General features: G+C 42.7%; 1 protein-coding gene and 2 long non-coding RNA genes across 3 annotated transcripts in view; all 3 read right to left on the bottom strand.

The window, feature by feature from the left end:
* The window catches only part of LOC147332397 (uncharacterized), a 231,710-nt gene that overhangs the window by 171,094 nt on the left and 45,240 nt on the right, over positions 1-15,376 (bottom strand). The gene's annotated exons all lie outside the window — the stretch shown is intronic.
* LOC147332400 (uncharacterized) lies at positions 7,724-9,167 on the bottom strand. The gene is made up of 3 exons (XR_015128808.1): positions 8,878-9,167; positions 8,540-8,569; positions 7,724-8,420 (listed from the first exon to the last, which is right to left on the bottom strand). It is a non-coding gene; the product is annotated as an uncharacterized LOC147332400 (long non-coding RNA).
* Positions 10,234-12,945, bottom strand: LOC147332399 (uncharacterized). Its single transcript, XR_015128807.1, has 3 exons — positions 12,674-12,945; positions 11,119-11,325; positions 10,234-10,797 (listed from the first exon to the last, which is right to left on the bottom strand). It is a non-coding gene; the product is annotated as an uncharacterized LOC147332399 (long non-coding RNA).

The raw sequence follows: 15,376 nt of genomic DNA, 5'->3' as shown, positions 1-15,376 counted from the left end.
TCTCCTGCAGCTGTACGTGCTCACGACCATGTCCAGGTTGTCGACGCCTCCCTTGGTGCGGTTGTAATGCAGCACCAAGGGCGGTTTGCCACCGCCGCTGCTGCCGTCGCTACTGTGGCGGCTAGGCCAGGGCTCGGGGCCGGAGCGGTGGTGGTGGTAGCAAGGAGCGGTGGTGAGGAGCAGCACGTTCTTGTTCTTCTTGGCCACGTAGGAGAGGATGATGGTGTCGGGCCCTCTTCCTCCTCGTCCCGCGGAGCCGCCAAGTACTACGGATTCGATGGAGCCCACAGCCCTGCCCTTGACGAAAGCGCAGCTCTCTGGGGATCTCGGGTCTGTTTGATCGCAGAGTGCCCAGCACGGTGTGGCCTCTTTCACGAAAGAGCCTGTCGGCGAGCTCGTGCGAGGTGAAAAAGTTGTCGCACATGACGTTGCGTCCCGGCGTCAATCCCTCGGTGAGGTCCACGACCACTCAAGTGGCCAGGTGCTTTTCGGGAGGGCCGCGCTTGTCGGTGTAGACTTGCATCTGCAACGCGTAGCTGGAACGCGCGTCGCACGCCACCTGGCCGGTTTGCTGGGCATGTACTGTCTGAAAGGACACTTTCCTGATGGCGAGAGGGGGAAAATAGAGGGAGATAGATAGAGAGAGGGAGAGAGAGACGTGAGTTCCACAGAGAACACACGTGCAAGCGTGGAAGATAAAGTCATGTAAAAGCACAAACGCAGAACCCAACAACAACAATACCAGACGAGAGGGCGAGGGAGAGAGAGGGAGAGTTTGACAGAGAATACACGTGCAAGTGTGGACGATAAAGTCATGTAAAAGCACAAACGCAGAACCCAACAACGACAATACCAGACGAGAAGGCGAGGGAGAGAGACGTGAGTTTGACAGAGAACACACGTACAAGCGTGGACGACAAAGTCATGTAAAAGCACAAACACAGAACCCAACAACAACAATACCAGACGAGAGGGCGAGGGAGAGAGAGGGAGAGTTTGACAGAGAATACACGTGCAAGCGTGGACGATAAAGTCATGTAAAAGCACAAACGCAGAACCCAACAACGACAATACCAGACGAGAAGGCGAGGGAGAGAGACGTGAGTTTGACAGAGAACACACGTACAAGCGTGGACGACAAAGTCATGTAAAAGCACAAACGCAGAACCCAACAACGACAATACCAGAAAGCTAGTGTTTGTTCTCGTTCCCGCTCCTCTTCCTCCTCTCATATGCACACAACACACACACACACCACGTACCTCTGAAAGGCACCAGTGTCTTGTCGACGGTGACCTCCGGTCCCGGTCGGTGCATGGCGGGCAACCTCGCGCACCACTCGTCCCACATGGCTCTGATGGGGGCCAGTTTGTCGTAGCTGCCGCCACCGTGGCCTCCGCCGTGGCCGCGCGTGGCTCGTCTGGTCTCTCTGTCGTTGAAGCGCAGCGCACTCGAGTAGGCTCGAAAGGTCTTGAGCGGCATCGTGGCTCTGAACACGGACCTCCCACTCTCGGCATCCCACGGGCTCTCGCAGGCCTCTCCCCAGGACCTGGGATCATTAACACCGCCCAAAAGATCACTGGCTGCCCTCTCCCCACACTGGAAGTTCTACACAACGCCCACTGTTTTAAAAAGGCCCAAAACATCATAAAAGACACCTCACATCCTGGCCACTCCCTGTTCGAACTGTTGCCCTCAGGCAGACGGTACAGGGCAATCAGAGCAAGGACTAATAGACTCAAACACAGCTGTTATCCAACTGCAATAACACATCTGAATACTACAAAAAAATGTCCATCACGCCACTCTTGTGTTAATCTATGCACGGTCTGAAGCATGTGTGTGGGAATGTATGTGAATGTTTTACTGTTATATCTTATTAGTATTTTAAGTATTCTATCTATTTTATTTATTGAATTTTATTGTTTTATTTATATTTTGATATTGCTAGGGATGATGCAATGATCGGGGACCATTCTTAATTTCGTTGTTCTCATGACAATGACAATAAAGTTTCTGATTCTGATTCTGATTCTGTACACGCCGGCGAGCACGAGCAGCCCCACGTAGGCCCGGAACTCGACGCGGCCCATGGGCTTCCATCCGTCGATGGCGGGCCTGCGCCTGTCCGCTTCCAGGTTGGTCATGGCGATCACCGAGTCCTCTATCTCTGGTGGAAAGTAGGCCATGAACGAGGAGGCCTCATCTCGCGCCGCTGCCACAGCCTCTTTGGTGGGGCCTCGTCCTTGCGGGTCGAGGTCATCGTTGTCTTCTTCTTCTTCATCCTTCTCTTCTTCTTCATAGTCTTCGTGTTCATAGTGTTCTTCTTCGTCATAATCATCGGCTACATCTGCGCCGCGAGTTTCACCGACATCTCCATGCCCGCGATCACGCCCAAATCATCAACGCCACCTGCAGCACGGCCGGCGTCCTCTTGCCAAAGCTCCGAAACCCCCCGCCCGCGGTCGACGTCTTCTTTGTCTTCTTTGTCTGCTTCTTCTTCTTCTTCCTCCGTCTTCGTCCTCTTCTTCTCTGCCTTTCGGCTCTCCTTGCGAGCCATCAGCCTGGCATAGTTGCAACCGAATTTCTTGAGCCTGCTCGCACATGGCCCGGGAACTCATGGTCCGCCATCTCGTTGTTTTCGTCCTCCTGATCCTCCGAGTAGCGCTCCTCGTCTGCGAGCGTTCGGGCTGTCGAGTCGTTATCCCCCTCGGCCTCTTGCTCTTCTTCCTCGGTCTCTTCCTCCTGATCCTGCTCCTCCGACGAGTTCTCCTGTTGTTACTGCTGCTGCTGCTCTTGGTCTTCCTCGACCCCTAGCCCTTGATAGCGAAACGTGGCCGGTCGCAACAACGGAGCCACCGGAGCCGACCCCGCCTACACCAAACGCGCTGGCGATGGTGAGCAGGAGGAGGAGGACGACGATGACACCGCCGGCGAAAGCGGTCCGCCTGTACCGACCTTAGTGCTCTTTGGCTCCCACGGTCTAGTGTGTGACATTGTCTTCTTTGTCTTCCTCTTTCTCGTTGGCACCTTGTTGTTGTTGTACAGCGTGCGCCCAGACACCGCTTCTGTAACCAAACCCCAACACGCTTAGTACCCGCCATCCGCGCTCTTATCATCTCGCCGCGTGACACGCTGTGCTTTCGCCGGGGTGTTTCTCGATCCCCTCCTGTCCCCTCATGGGGGTTAGGGGGGATTTCGCAACCCCACCCCCCTAACCCGCCCTCTTCTCCTCCTCCCTCTACCGCTCCCTCCCCTCGGGGGATCTCGCGACCCCAACCGCCTTCCTCCCTCCGCGGGGGACCAGCATCCCCTGACCCCGACGCTCCCCCTGGAGGGAGCATCAGGGTTAAATTTCATTTATAAATTACATTTTATAATTTTGTCTTCTGTCTCTTGGATGCAGTTAGTGAGGCTGCATTCACATTTTTTAGCATATGTTGTGGCTTTTTTCTGCAAACATTTATGTTTTCTAAAACCATGTGTTTCAAAGTTTTCAGTAAAGTTGCATTTTTATTTTTCCTGGCTTGAAGAAATCCACTTGTGCAGATGTGGCCCCAAAGATACAGAGAAGCAGCTCTCTAAAGATTACATGTTTAGAAACTCAAAGCCGTCAGGCCTTAACTGATAACATAAGCTTGTAAGTGTGAATCAAATGTAATATGTAAGTGTATGCTGCCAGATGAGTATCTTGTTTCATGGAAATAAATCCACAGCTATAATGGTTTCTGCACAGTTTTACTTGTGCAGGTGTGGCTTGTGGGATTCACAAAGACACTCACTTGCCCCTCCCTTCCTTCCCTCCCCATCTCCAGCTGCCTCCCTCTTCCCGCTCCACCACAACCACCCACACATGCAGGGCCTTGGAGTAGGGGTATGTCACCAGGGTGCAGAGGAGGCTACCCCTCCCCTCTGTCCCCTTCTGGCTGCCTCTGCCTCAATTTTATCCCACAACTTAGACATTCACATTACTCACACTCTCATTACACATACATATAGGATCTTGGGGGTGGGCACGATACACGGAGTCCAAAGTACCATCAGGGTGTACACCCCACCCCTGGCATCGTTGCCCACCTCTCAATTTTAAATACACATAGACATTGAGGGCTAGCAGGAGGGACCATGCGCTTACCTGCTGCTCTCTGGCAGGTAGCTCCAAGCCCTCCTGGGTTTTAAATGCACCTTAAAACACACATGCATCAACACTACAATGAGCGGGTGGAGGGAGGTTTGGAGTCTTCTCTCACCCCATTCTCTGCGACCTGCTGGAGCGAGGGGGCTAGGAGGAGGAGTTGGCCGTCCGACTGCGGTCTGGAGTGTGGAGCCTTCCTGCTGCTGCGGAGTCGGGGCGGTCTGCCTCCCCCCACCGCAGGGAAAAGGGAAACACCACCTGGGTCTGGGTGCAGTTCCCCCCTCCAGGGGCGGGGGCACCTAGACCCGGTTTGTAGAGTACGCTTGGGGAGTGTGATCGTGTGTACAACGTCTCTTTATGTCTGTCTCCACGTTGGTTGAGTGTGGAGTAAGTGCATATGAGAGCATGAGGCTGGGAATGGATGTTTGTATCTGTGTGTGCCTGTATATCTGTGTCTATATGTCAGGTTGGGTGTCAGGCGCCACCTCTCTGGGGACATCTCAGGCCCTCCAAGGTTTGGAGGCCTATCTCCCCCTACCACCACTTCCCCTGCCAGTGGCGGACCCCCTCAGACATCGGTGCGTTGGTGGTTCTTTGTGTCCGGGGATGGGCGTCCAGGTACACACCGGCTCACTCCTTGGCGGCCGCTTATTGGGGCCTGGAGCCTGGGGCTCGCTCGGGCCACTTCGGAGGTGGGGTGCCCCCGGCCTCTCGGCCTGGGGCTCGGTCACTCAGGCGCAGCTGGCTGCCGGCGGAGCTCACGGGCGCGTCACTGCAACTCCCCCTGGCTTCTGCTCCGCAGCTGCTGAGTGAGCCCTCATCTGGGACTCTCCTCAGCTCTTTCCGGGACAGTGGCGCAGCTGCCCCTCTGTTGGTCTTCCTTGGTCTCTTGTGTTCTGGGGGCCTCTGGATGTCTGGAGTTTTGATCTCCTCCACACCTGCTTCATGCCCTGGAGGACGGGGCTGTGGCCCCCCCACACCCTCTAGCAGATTATTACATGAAGGAACCTTTTAAAAAACAAAAAACAAGCGCGTCCATGCTCACAGGTGTACACACGGGTGATCACACCCACAAACTACACCCTTTTTGGCTCCTACCTCAAAGCACACTGTGTTCTGTTGTGCTGCACAATAATGTTTAACATTTAGTATTTACTGTCATATTCCCATATATCATTGTGATGTTGTTTATTCTATTACTCTTGTTCTCTTCTGCTTGCTTTCTTTTTTCTTTCTCAGCAGGTGACCCAGGTGATTGATATATGCATTTTTTTTTCTCTGCCCGTTCTGTTGGTTTTTGTCTTTTGCCCTTCTCCCCCGTCCCTCTTCTCAGCTGTTTCTCTTTCCCTCTTTCTTTCTCCCCTTCTTTCCCCCAGTCAAGTCTGTCCCGTATTCAGTAAGTGAAAATAAAATAAACAATAAAAGGTGAATCAAATGGACCATTACGGCAAGGCTGGGATGGTCAGTTTGGTAAAGTAAATCCGTTGGGCATCTTTCTTTGCCTTTAGACAACAATTCTGAGGGCAAAAGAGCCAAACGGGACAGGCCAAAAAAAAAAAAAAAAAAAAAAAAGGAAATAAATCCACAGCTATAATGGTTTCTGCACAGTTTTACTTGTGCAGGCGTGGCTTGTGGGATTCACAAAGACACTCAAAAACTCCAGACACTAACTGACAAGAAACGTTTACGGTATAATGACCTTGATTGTTGTTATACTCTTAGAACAGTTGAAAATGCTCACATTCATACTCACTTCAAGTTTTAAAGTGCCAAATATTATTTACTGAATTTAATGAATCATTTAAAGGGAACTAACAGTAATTTAATTTGGTTATTTACTATAACTTTAAGTAAAATGTAGGAAAATGATGTCATATTAATTTTAAGTAATGCAGTTTCATTTTATTAATTTATTTTCAACAGTTCATAAATGTGTGAATAATGTATTTGTATATGCCAGCCATTTAAGATAACCCACAGACTTTAGTCTTCAATAAAACTAAAATGCAGAAAACACAATCTGCATGTTTACCTTAAGAAGACTGATAATCATTCTATAGAAGAGAAAGAATATGAAGAGGAATATGAAGGAGGAAGGACCACAGCTCAGATCGCTAAGATAAACCAAGAAGTGGAATGTACAGTATACTTGGTTAGAGGAGATCTATGTGCACCTGTTTTCTTTTCTTTCTTTATTATGGTAATGTTGAGTGTTCTATTTAAGGTAAAAGGGGGTCTCAGTTTGACGAAGTTTTTACTCATTTATTGCCTCAAGCAGTTCAAAAATAATTAATGTATATGGATCCTCTACACAGTCTGCAAACAGAGCGCCCTAACTTAACCATACACAGACTTAACTATGAAAAATGTGTGACTACCTGGTTAAAAAACATTGGGGACGGCCATGGTTTAGATGTAGCCCCCTCGGTAGGCACACAGGTTGGTCTCGGCACTCCTCATTTCCAACTCATGTGGAGCTTCACCTAGTGGTGGGAACCTGCCGCTGTCAAACTATCTTTTCTCACACACACACTGGCCTGTCTCTTCCTAACCTGTTATCTAGTTTCATATAGTGATGCGCGAATCATGAACGAATCGTTCAATACTCGAGAAACACTTTACTGACTCATGAATCATGATTCACAAGCCCAACTGACTCACTGACTCATCCCTGTTGCTGTTAGCAGCAATGTATCTAGCTTATAATTAAAATTGTGGAGAAAAACACAACATCCAGTATCGTAACAAAAAAATTTGTGCTCTGAACTGGAAGAAAAAACCCTGAGTAGAAGCTCACATCAAGAAAATAGCTCCTCGGTTCACAGTAGCATCGCTCTGCTAACATGCTAACAGCACATTTGAGCTACTCACCCCCTCCCTTCCTGTGCTAAATCATAGAGCGAACGAATCACTCACTCACCCCCTCCCTCCTGGCTCACAGCTTCTTCTTCTTCTTGGTTGGCAACCAATGTTAAGGCGCATTACCGCCCCCTGGCTCACAGCTCAGTGGACATTTAGATGAGAAAATATATATGTAACACATTTAAGGAAAATACTAATAAAATAAAAAATAAAAATATATTAAAATAAAATAAAAATAAATAAATATTTATTAAGCAATTTTGATAGAAAATTGCTTAATTTTAGAAATATTTTTGCTCTTTTTTGCTCTATAAAATAGTTGTTTTCTTTTAGAATCATTCATCTTAGCAGTAGGATTTACATGAAAAGAGAAACAAATTAAGTTTGAGTGAAAATGTACATTTTTTGCACTCTCTGGTCGACTGACTCAGTGAATCAAATGACTCAAAAATCCGATTCACTTTGGTGAGTGACTCATTAAAACTCGATTCAGTAAAACGAATCAAATTTACCATCACTAGTTTCATACGCCCGAGGCAGCATCTGTCTGTGAGAGCCTTTATTTGACCTTGCACTGGTTCACTCCCGCATTCTTGCACAAAGCCTTCCACTAAGTCTCACAAACAACTCTCAAATCATGTGAATTAATAACTTTTCAACTCATTTTATTTCGAGTCCTCAGTAGTGCAATTAGCTATCAACATGATCTAAAATTAAGTACAGTCCCCATACCGTTTGCCAGTTAAGGTTTTGTAAACCAAACTTTTCTAGTCATCCCAGTAATACATTTTTCCTCTTTGTTTAATAGTCTTAATGAAAAAGTGAAAAATGTATGTCTGCTTTTACTCTCATTTCATTTATCTACACATATACCAAAGAGTAAAACGGAGAGCACACATGTCAAGCAACTGGAAACTTGGCTCACACAGGCTGAACAACAAGATGATGACAACAAAAAGCACAGATTTTGTCTCACAGTGACTGACATCACAAGTGCACAGGTTTTTCATACAAAAACCTCTCACACACAAAGAATGACACAAGCACAAAATATCACACTTAAAGCTTAGTAGTCACATTCACATACATTCAAATCACCATAGAAACTGGACACTGATTTTTGAATATTTTCAGATCGGACATGGCAGGTGAATATTTTGTTTGGACCTTTTTTGTACCAGTTTTCATTGGTGGTGGTGTAAAGACTCATGCTTCGCCATTTCTTGTCATTTTTGCTCTGCTGTGCACGGACGTTGGTGCCTGTAACATAACGTCCATGTGTAGTTGCAGAAGTTTCTGTCCATTCGAGTTTATACATCTTTTTCACAGCACTGGTGACCAGACACACCAGTGTGATTTCATCCTGAGGATTTAACTGGTCAGTGTGCAGCTGGGGGGGGGATGTGGACTGTCACTGTTGGCTCTGTCAGAAAGAGATACTCAGTTAAACAGAGACATTTGTGTACAAGTTTAAATAGAATACATTGAGTTATGGATATATGTAGACTGATAGATTGATGTGTGTGTGTAATTGTAACATACTGTTAGTCAGATCGGCAGTTGTGGAAACATCTGCTGAGGAGAAAATCAAAACAATTTTACTTAGATGAAACTACTGTATTTGATAATATGTCATTTCTCATCTTATTGGCTATTAATTCCCATCAAACTGATTCTACATTTTTTGCATTTTTTAAATCCCTTCAAAAGCTTGGTTAAATTTTAAAATATATTACTTTATAGCACTTTAATGTCAGTAAAAGAGAACTGAAATAAACAAATACAATCAATTGTATGTTGCTTAGTATAAGGCTCACCTGGTTATATCTTGTTTTATTACAAGTATTTTGTTTTTTCAAAGAAAAGTATCAGTTACCCACCTAGTGTGTTGTCTCTGTCAGTTTTATTCAAAGATCCACTTTGACCTCCCGTAAACACACAAGTGAATTCAGTATCTTCATTCACTTCACTGGAATTTACTGTCAGAAAACTTGCTGCGTTGTACACTTTCTTTCCATCTGCCTTTCTTGATTCAGAAACTGTAGTGATCAGATCTATTTTGCTGGTGATCTCTGCTCGATTTTTCAGCCATTTGATGTCATGTGTCTTTGGTGCAAACTCTTTGGCAAAGCAGGAGGCAGTATAGGTACCGTCCTCATCAGGAGAGGAAATCACTTTAAGAGTTGGATTCTGCTCAAATACCACTGAAAAGCAAAGATATACACACGTATGTATGCAAAATAAAGCGAGAGAAACTGAGGCAAAAATATGTAACTGTTTTCATACTAGGGCTGTGCGATATGACCAAAATCTCATATCCTGATATTAAGACATCTATCGTCCGATAACGATATAAATAACAAAAACTTTTCTGTAAATTCTGTGAATCTCGGGCAGCTCGACTTGCGTGAAGTGTTTCCAGCTGGGCGTCATGTAGCTGGAGTCGAGTGTTTTAACTGATGCATGAAACTATACATTTTTAAACATAGGTTGTAACGGCCGCCGTTTTCTTTGTGAGTATTTATCACACAGCGTGCTGCGGGGAAAAGCCTTTTCTAACGTTTGAGTCTAAGGTTTATTTTTTAGTACCTGACGGCTCTTTTTTGCTTCTCATCCATAAATACTCTGCATCTTTCACGTGATTCAGTTTATTTTGAAAAGTCTCAACAGGATCTTGAGCTTTATTGTGAAAGGTTTATGTGGAAAATAAACAAGCGGACATGCGGTGGTTTTACCGTCGTTGTTGCTAACCACAACGCATAAAAACGGGCGCTTGTCCGTCCATAGTGTGGTTATATTAAATATAAGAGAAAGAGAGAACTTTAAGAAATTAATATAGCCATTACAGTGACCATCAAAATAATGAAAAATATTGCCGTAAACAGTTTATTTTGCGACACCACAAAACAAATGATAGCGTAAAATGAAACGATAGATCTTTTTATATCGTCATCCGATATATATCGTTACATCAAACAGCCCTACTTCATACTATATAGATTTACTACATCAACATGTTTATTATAGTCTTCAACAAAAACAACAAAATAAAACAATAAAATAAAATAAAGAGGACTAACTTGTATTCTTATAAGAGGTAGCAATCACTTTATGTAGCCAGTGATAATTGTAATTACTGTTCTGAAGACAACTAATAACTATATATATATATATATATATATATATATATATATATATATATATATATATATATATATATATATATTTTTACACACACACACATATATAAATATATACTGAAAACGGCTACGGCATTTGATAATGCATTACAATGCATTATAGTTATCAGGTCTTGTCAAACTTATTCTGCATTTCTGTAAACTTTTAAATTCCTTCAATTTTTTTGCCTTTGCAATAGTGCTTTCATGCAAAGTTGTTATAAGCCAAACAGAATGAAATAAACAGATTAAAAATGACTTAGCATAAGGCTTACATGGTTTTGTGATGGGAACCTGTCCATTTCTCTCAAGGAAAGTATCAGTTCTCACCTACTCCCGTCAGCACACAATTAAATTCAGTGTCTTCATTCACATCATTTGAATATACTGAGAGAAAACTTTCTGCATTGTACACTTTCTTTCCATCCTTTCTTGATTCAAAAACGGAAGTCGTAACTTTAAATGGCAGATCTATTTCCCTGGTGACGTCTTTTCCGTTTATCAGCCACTTGAAGTCATGTTTCTTTGGTGCAAACTCTTTGGCAAAGCAGTGGGTCATATTGGTGCCATCAGTAGTGTGAATACCCTGTATTTTAACACTTGGATTCTGCTCAAACACCTCTGAAAAACAAATATGTACACAGATTTATGTATGGAAAAGTTTGGACACACCTTCTCATTTACTTGTTTTTCTTTATTTTTACTACTTTCTACATTGTAGTAGACACTGTAGACATCAAATATACAAAGCAAAATTATGTAGCAAAGAAAAAAATGATAAATAATCAAAAATATGTTTTATATGTAAGATTCCTGAAATTAGCCACCCTTTTCTTTGAAAATTTAATAGATTTTATAGAAAGTTATCCTAACCAGGAATTAAAAACCACAAAAATTATTATTTTCCGTGGTATTTATTTATTTTTTAGTAAAAAGTTTTACCTGCACGGCAAACAGTCAAAAGCAGCAGCACTGTCCTACAGTCCATCTTGTTTAACTGTGTGTGCTTTGGTCCACTATCTCTGGATGGTTTCAGCATTCGGATTAAGTAGAGGTGGAAGAAAGAATATTTGCATTTGCACCTCCTCAAACCCATGACAGAAAAGTTGAATAGTTAAAGAGTTTTCACTCAGAATAAATTACCCCACCCTACAAAAAATAGAAAAAAAAAAAACTGTGTTGAAAACTGTGAATTATTAATTTGTGCACATTCTTCTCTGTTGTCACACAAGTAGAACTAGAATGGAATTCACATTCATCTCTATTGTGTTGAACCTTGAAATTTAAGCTGCATTTTAATGCTGAATTACAGCTATGAATTAATGTGAATCCTTGAATACCTGTTACCTTTTCTGAGACTGTGTTTTGTCTTTGAGGCAGCAGTGTACATAACGCTGTCATTAAATGTAAGAGAAAAAAAATCAAAACTAAAAAAATAGACATAGGAAAACCATATTGTGGAAAGCAGCCAAGAAGGATGCATCAGCAAATCAACTCTGACTAAAGCTGGGCATACACTGTGCGAATTTTTTCAGTCGCGTTATTCAGCTTCTCAAACTGCACGCTTGACTCGCAGGGGTTAGAAGTTCGTAGGTCACTATGCAGGGTCTCACACTATACGCCCGATGCTCTGATGCGACCCGAGTGCTCACACTGTGCGTCCATAAAATGAAGGTTATAACAGAAATTCTGTCGCTCTCTGTCTTTCACTCACACAGACACGCACACCACCACCATCAACTTTGCTAAATTGCTAATGAAAAACATGATCAGGCAGCTGTGATTGAGCAGCAATGTAAATCCAACTATTTTCACGGTTGTTGTGGTCGTGATAATTTTGTGAGGCCACATTGAAAAGGCTCGGATGAGCTTGCCAAAGTTCTACAAGTTGTGCCTCCATCGCTTGTGTCCAGATCACACGCTGCACTGCCGTGCTACTCCGTCTTTTTCACCGACATTTATGTGTTTGCGCGTGCGCAGTGTGAGAAGCTGCGGTGACACCCTTACGACGGTCGTGAGGATTTCAAACAGGTTCGAAATCCTCACGACCAAGCGATTGATGATCGGGAGCTGGTCGTGAGGTGTTAATCGCTTCTCGTTACCCCACGTATACTACACGACACACGATGAAGGCCAAACTCTGGCCGATCACCAAAACGGTCACATGACTGAAAAATCGGCTCAAAATGGGCCAAAAATCGCACAGTGTAAGCCCAGCTTTAATGGAGCTGACAGTTAAGAGTTTTTGCTTGTGTAAACACCTGATATAATACATATTAAATATTACATTCTTGATTTAAATGTAGTTACTTTCACAGTTATGAAGTGAGATTTTTTTTTTTGCTTATCCGAGTTTTACTTGTAGAGACTAAAATATTAATTTATTATAATCAATTAAAAGCACTCTACCTGATACAATACAGATAAAGCCAAATGTTCTCTATCATTGTAATGAAAGGATCAAATCTTTGTATGAGTCCTCTAGTACTCAACTCACTGTGTATCCTTTGGCACAGTAATTCACTGCTGTGTCCTTGATCTTCAGATCGTTCATCTGTAGAAAGAATTTACTGCTGGAGTCATCTCTGGAGATGGTTAATCTACCCTGGACTAACTGGGAGTAATGGACAAGAGTACTATCTGTGTGTATAAATGCGATAAACTCCAGCCCTTTACCAGCAGCCTGTCTGATCAAGCTCCACACTGAGCTTCCAAAGGTAAATCTTTCTGTCTATCTAGTCAATGCGACTCTCCGTGTCTTTTGACAGCTGGTTCAGATTCTGTTTTTGTCACAGAGAGTGGAATTAAAGGTGAAAGTTCTGTAAACAGTTCAATGTGCAAACAAACAACAGTGATCTCCTCCCACTTCTCAGATAGTGCATGTCAGTGATGTCCAGATGGTATTCCTCTTGTGCTCTGCTGTGAAATCTTTTGGATTTAGGGATTATCATAGTTTACATCAGGGGTGTCCAAACTTTTTTCACTGAGGGCCACATACATAAAAATATAGGAGGGGCTGGGCCACTTACTAGAAATTAGGTATATAACCTTAACTTTAGTGTATTAAAGTTAGAAAAATCACTTAAAAGTGGTCAAATATGTTATATTGTTGAATATAATTAAAGACAAAACTGCCTTCATTACAGCTTTCCATAAATGGATCTTTATTGATTTATTGAGAAAAAGCTTTGGTAGCTCATTCTCAGAACAGCAGCCTCAGATTTCTTCTTAGACGGAAGATTTACAGTACAGAGAAAAAAACAATAAAGGGGAAAATGGGACGGGTACATTTCAAGCTTGGTATTTAAGTTACCGGTATTAGGCTTAGCAACACACCTATTAACGTTCGTTTGAAACCGTTATCAACATTAACAGATTGAACTGGACTTAAAAACAGACTTAATAACTAATTTTAGTAAATTATTCTGGTGAGTATCAGCTGCGCCCGGTATGTAAATCGGGCCATCCAACTGCGGTCCTGATCGTACGCCGCTCGTGCCAAAAATCCGGACAAATGTCACTTGATCAAGGAGCAGATATGCATCAGATGAGATCAGCTGATTTTGCGTGTGCACAGCGGTGTGTACTGTGTGTTAACAAAATAAACGCATATAAGAAAGTGGTGCGCAAAAGCAGGGTGGTGACAGAATTGATGCGCATTATTGATATTTGAAGCATGTGTACCTGCACATTAACACACGGGTACTGTGGAATATATTTTTTACTCACCTAAAGTGCTTGTGCTCTCGTCCACTTCCCGCAAAACAATTAGCAGCTGTGTGGTGTCTGTGGCATCGGTGCTCTCATCGCTTGCGATGGAGTAAAAATCAAAAGCACAGCTTTATCAGACAGTTGCAGTTTAATGTTGGCTGACAAGTCCTCAGTGCGTCGCACAACTGTATTTCTGGACATGCTGACGTTGTTTAAGTCTTGCACTTTTTCCGGGCACATTATTTCGATGAGGTCTCCATCTGAAGACATTCAGTCAGCTGTATGTCTGTAACTGAAGGTTGTCATGCTCCTTGTTATACAGTGAGGATGTGAACAAACAAAGAGCAGCTAATGAAGTTGGTTATTTTCAAACTCACCCTTCATTTGCCCAGCAGGGATATATTAGTTTTGAGTTTCATGATTAACTGAGTTCAAAATAATTTTCTTATTTGCTTTGAAGTGTTAACAACCAGACTTTGTCAGTGAAGCCTTTTAGGAATAGTAGGGATTATTATTTTAATAACAAAATCTGTTCACTGAAATAAACACAGCTATACATTTTATACAATAAAAGTCAAATGTGCATTGCTGTAACAAGAAATAGTACTAGGTATATCTATATAAGCAATCCACCCCAGCTCTTTTCCTGGAGTCTGTCTGATCCAGCTCCACTCTGAGCTTCCAAAGTTAAATCCAGATGTTGTACATGTGAGTCTGTGTGACTCTCCAGGTCTTTTAACAGTTGGTTCAGACTCTGTTATGGTCCCACTTTCAGCAAAATGGAAAACAAAGAGAATAAACAACAGGAGTGTTTGCTTTGTGTAACTCGTGATAAGAGAGTGCCTGTTATGTTTTCAAATCTGTGAATTCCCTTTAAATAAGATATAAACTGGATTCAAACTGGATTCCTTTGAGACTGTGTTCCCAGTTTGCTCCTCCTACTTACATTTATTAAACTGAAACTCAGAAGTACAGCAAAGAGAAAAACGAAAAACAAAGAAAAAAGAAATGTATAAATATATATTTTTAAAGAATGTCTTTAGAAATTTCTTCTAATGAAATTTGACTAATTTGTTGAAACTTTGACTAATTCTAACTAATTCTGACCAACTAGGAGCTGACTAGTTAGTAAGCCAGTTAATTCTTTTTTTCATACCTTTGTGCTACTGAAAGTTAAAACTTCATGACTCCAAAAGTCAAGAATGCGTCAGTATTCAAATTGTGTTTTCAGTCACAGAAATACCAGGAAATACTGCACCACAGAAAGTAATAACTCAGGAAATGAAACAGGTGTGACTGAGTGCAAAAATATAACAATAAAAAATAAAAATACTGCACATTGTTCTGGCTCATTTTAAAAAAATAAATTGATATGAAACTGCTCTAACCTTTTATTTTTCAAGCTTATGGCTTTATTTTAAACTTTATGCTAACTGACTTATTATTGCAAGATTGTTTAATACTCTAATTTGCTTTTTGGATTTTGCAG

Source organism: Aulonocara sp. 'chitande type north' Nkhata Bay, linkage group LG4, assembly GCF_057382095.1.
Source record: "Aulonocara sp. 'chitande type north' Nkhata Bay isolate Kocher_YH1m ecotype deep benthic linkage group LG4, A_spYH_male_GT1.1, whole genome shotgun sequence".
Taxonomy (NCBI): Eukaryota; Metazoa; Chordata; class Actinopteri; order Cichliformes; family Cichlidae; genus Aulonocara; species Aulonocara sp. 'chitande type north' Nkhata Bay.
Note: the sequence above shows the minus strand (reverse complement) of the source record. Positions and strands in the feature narration are given on the sequence as shown.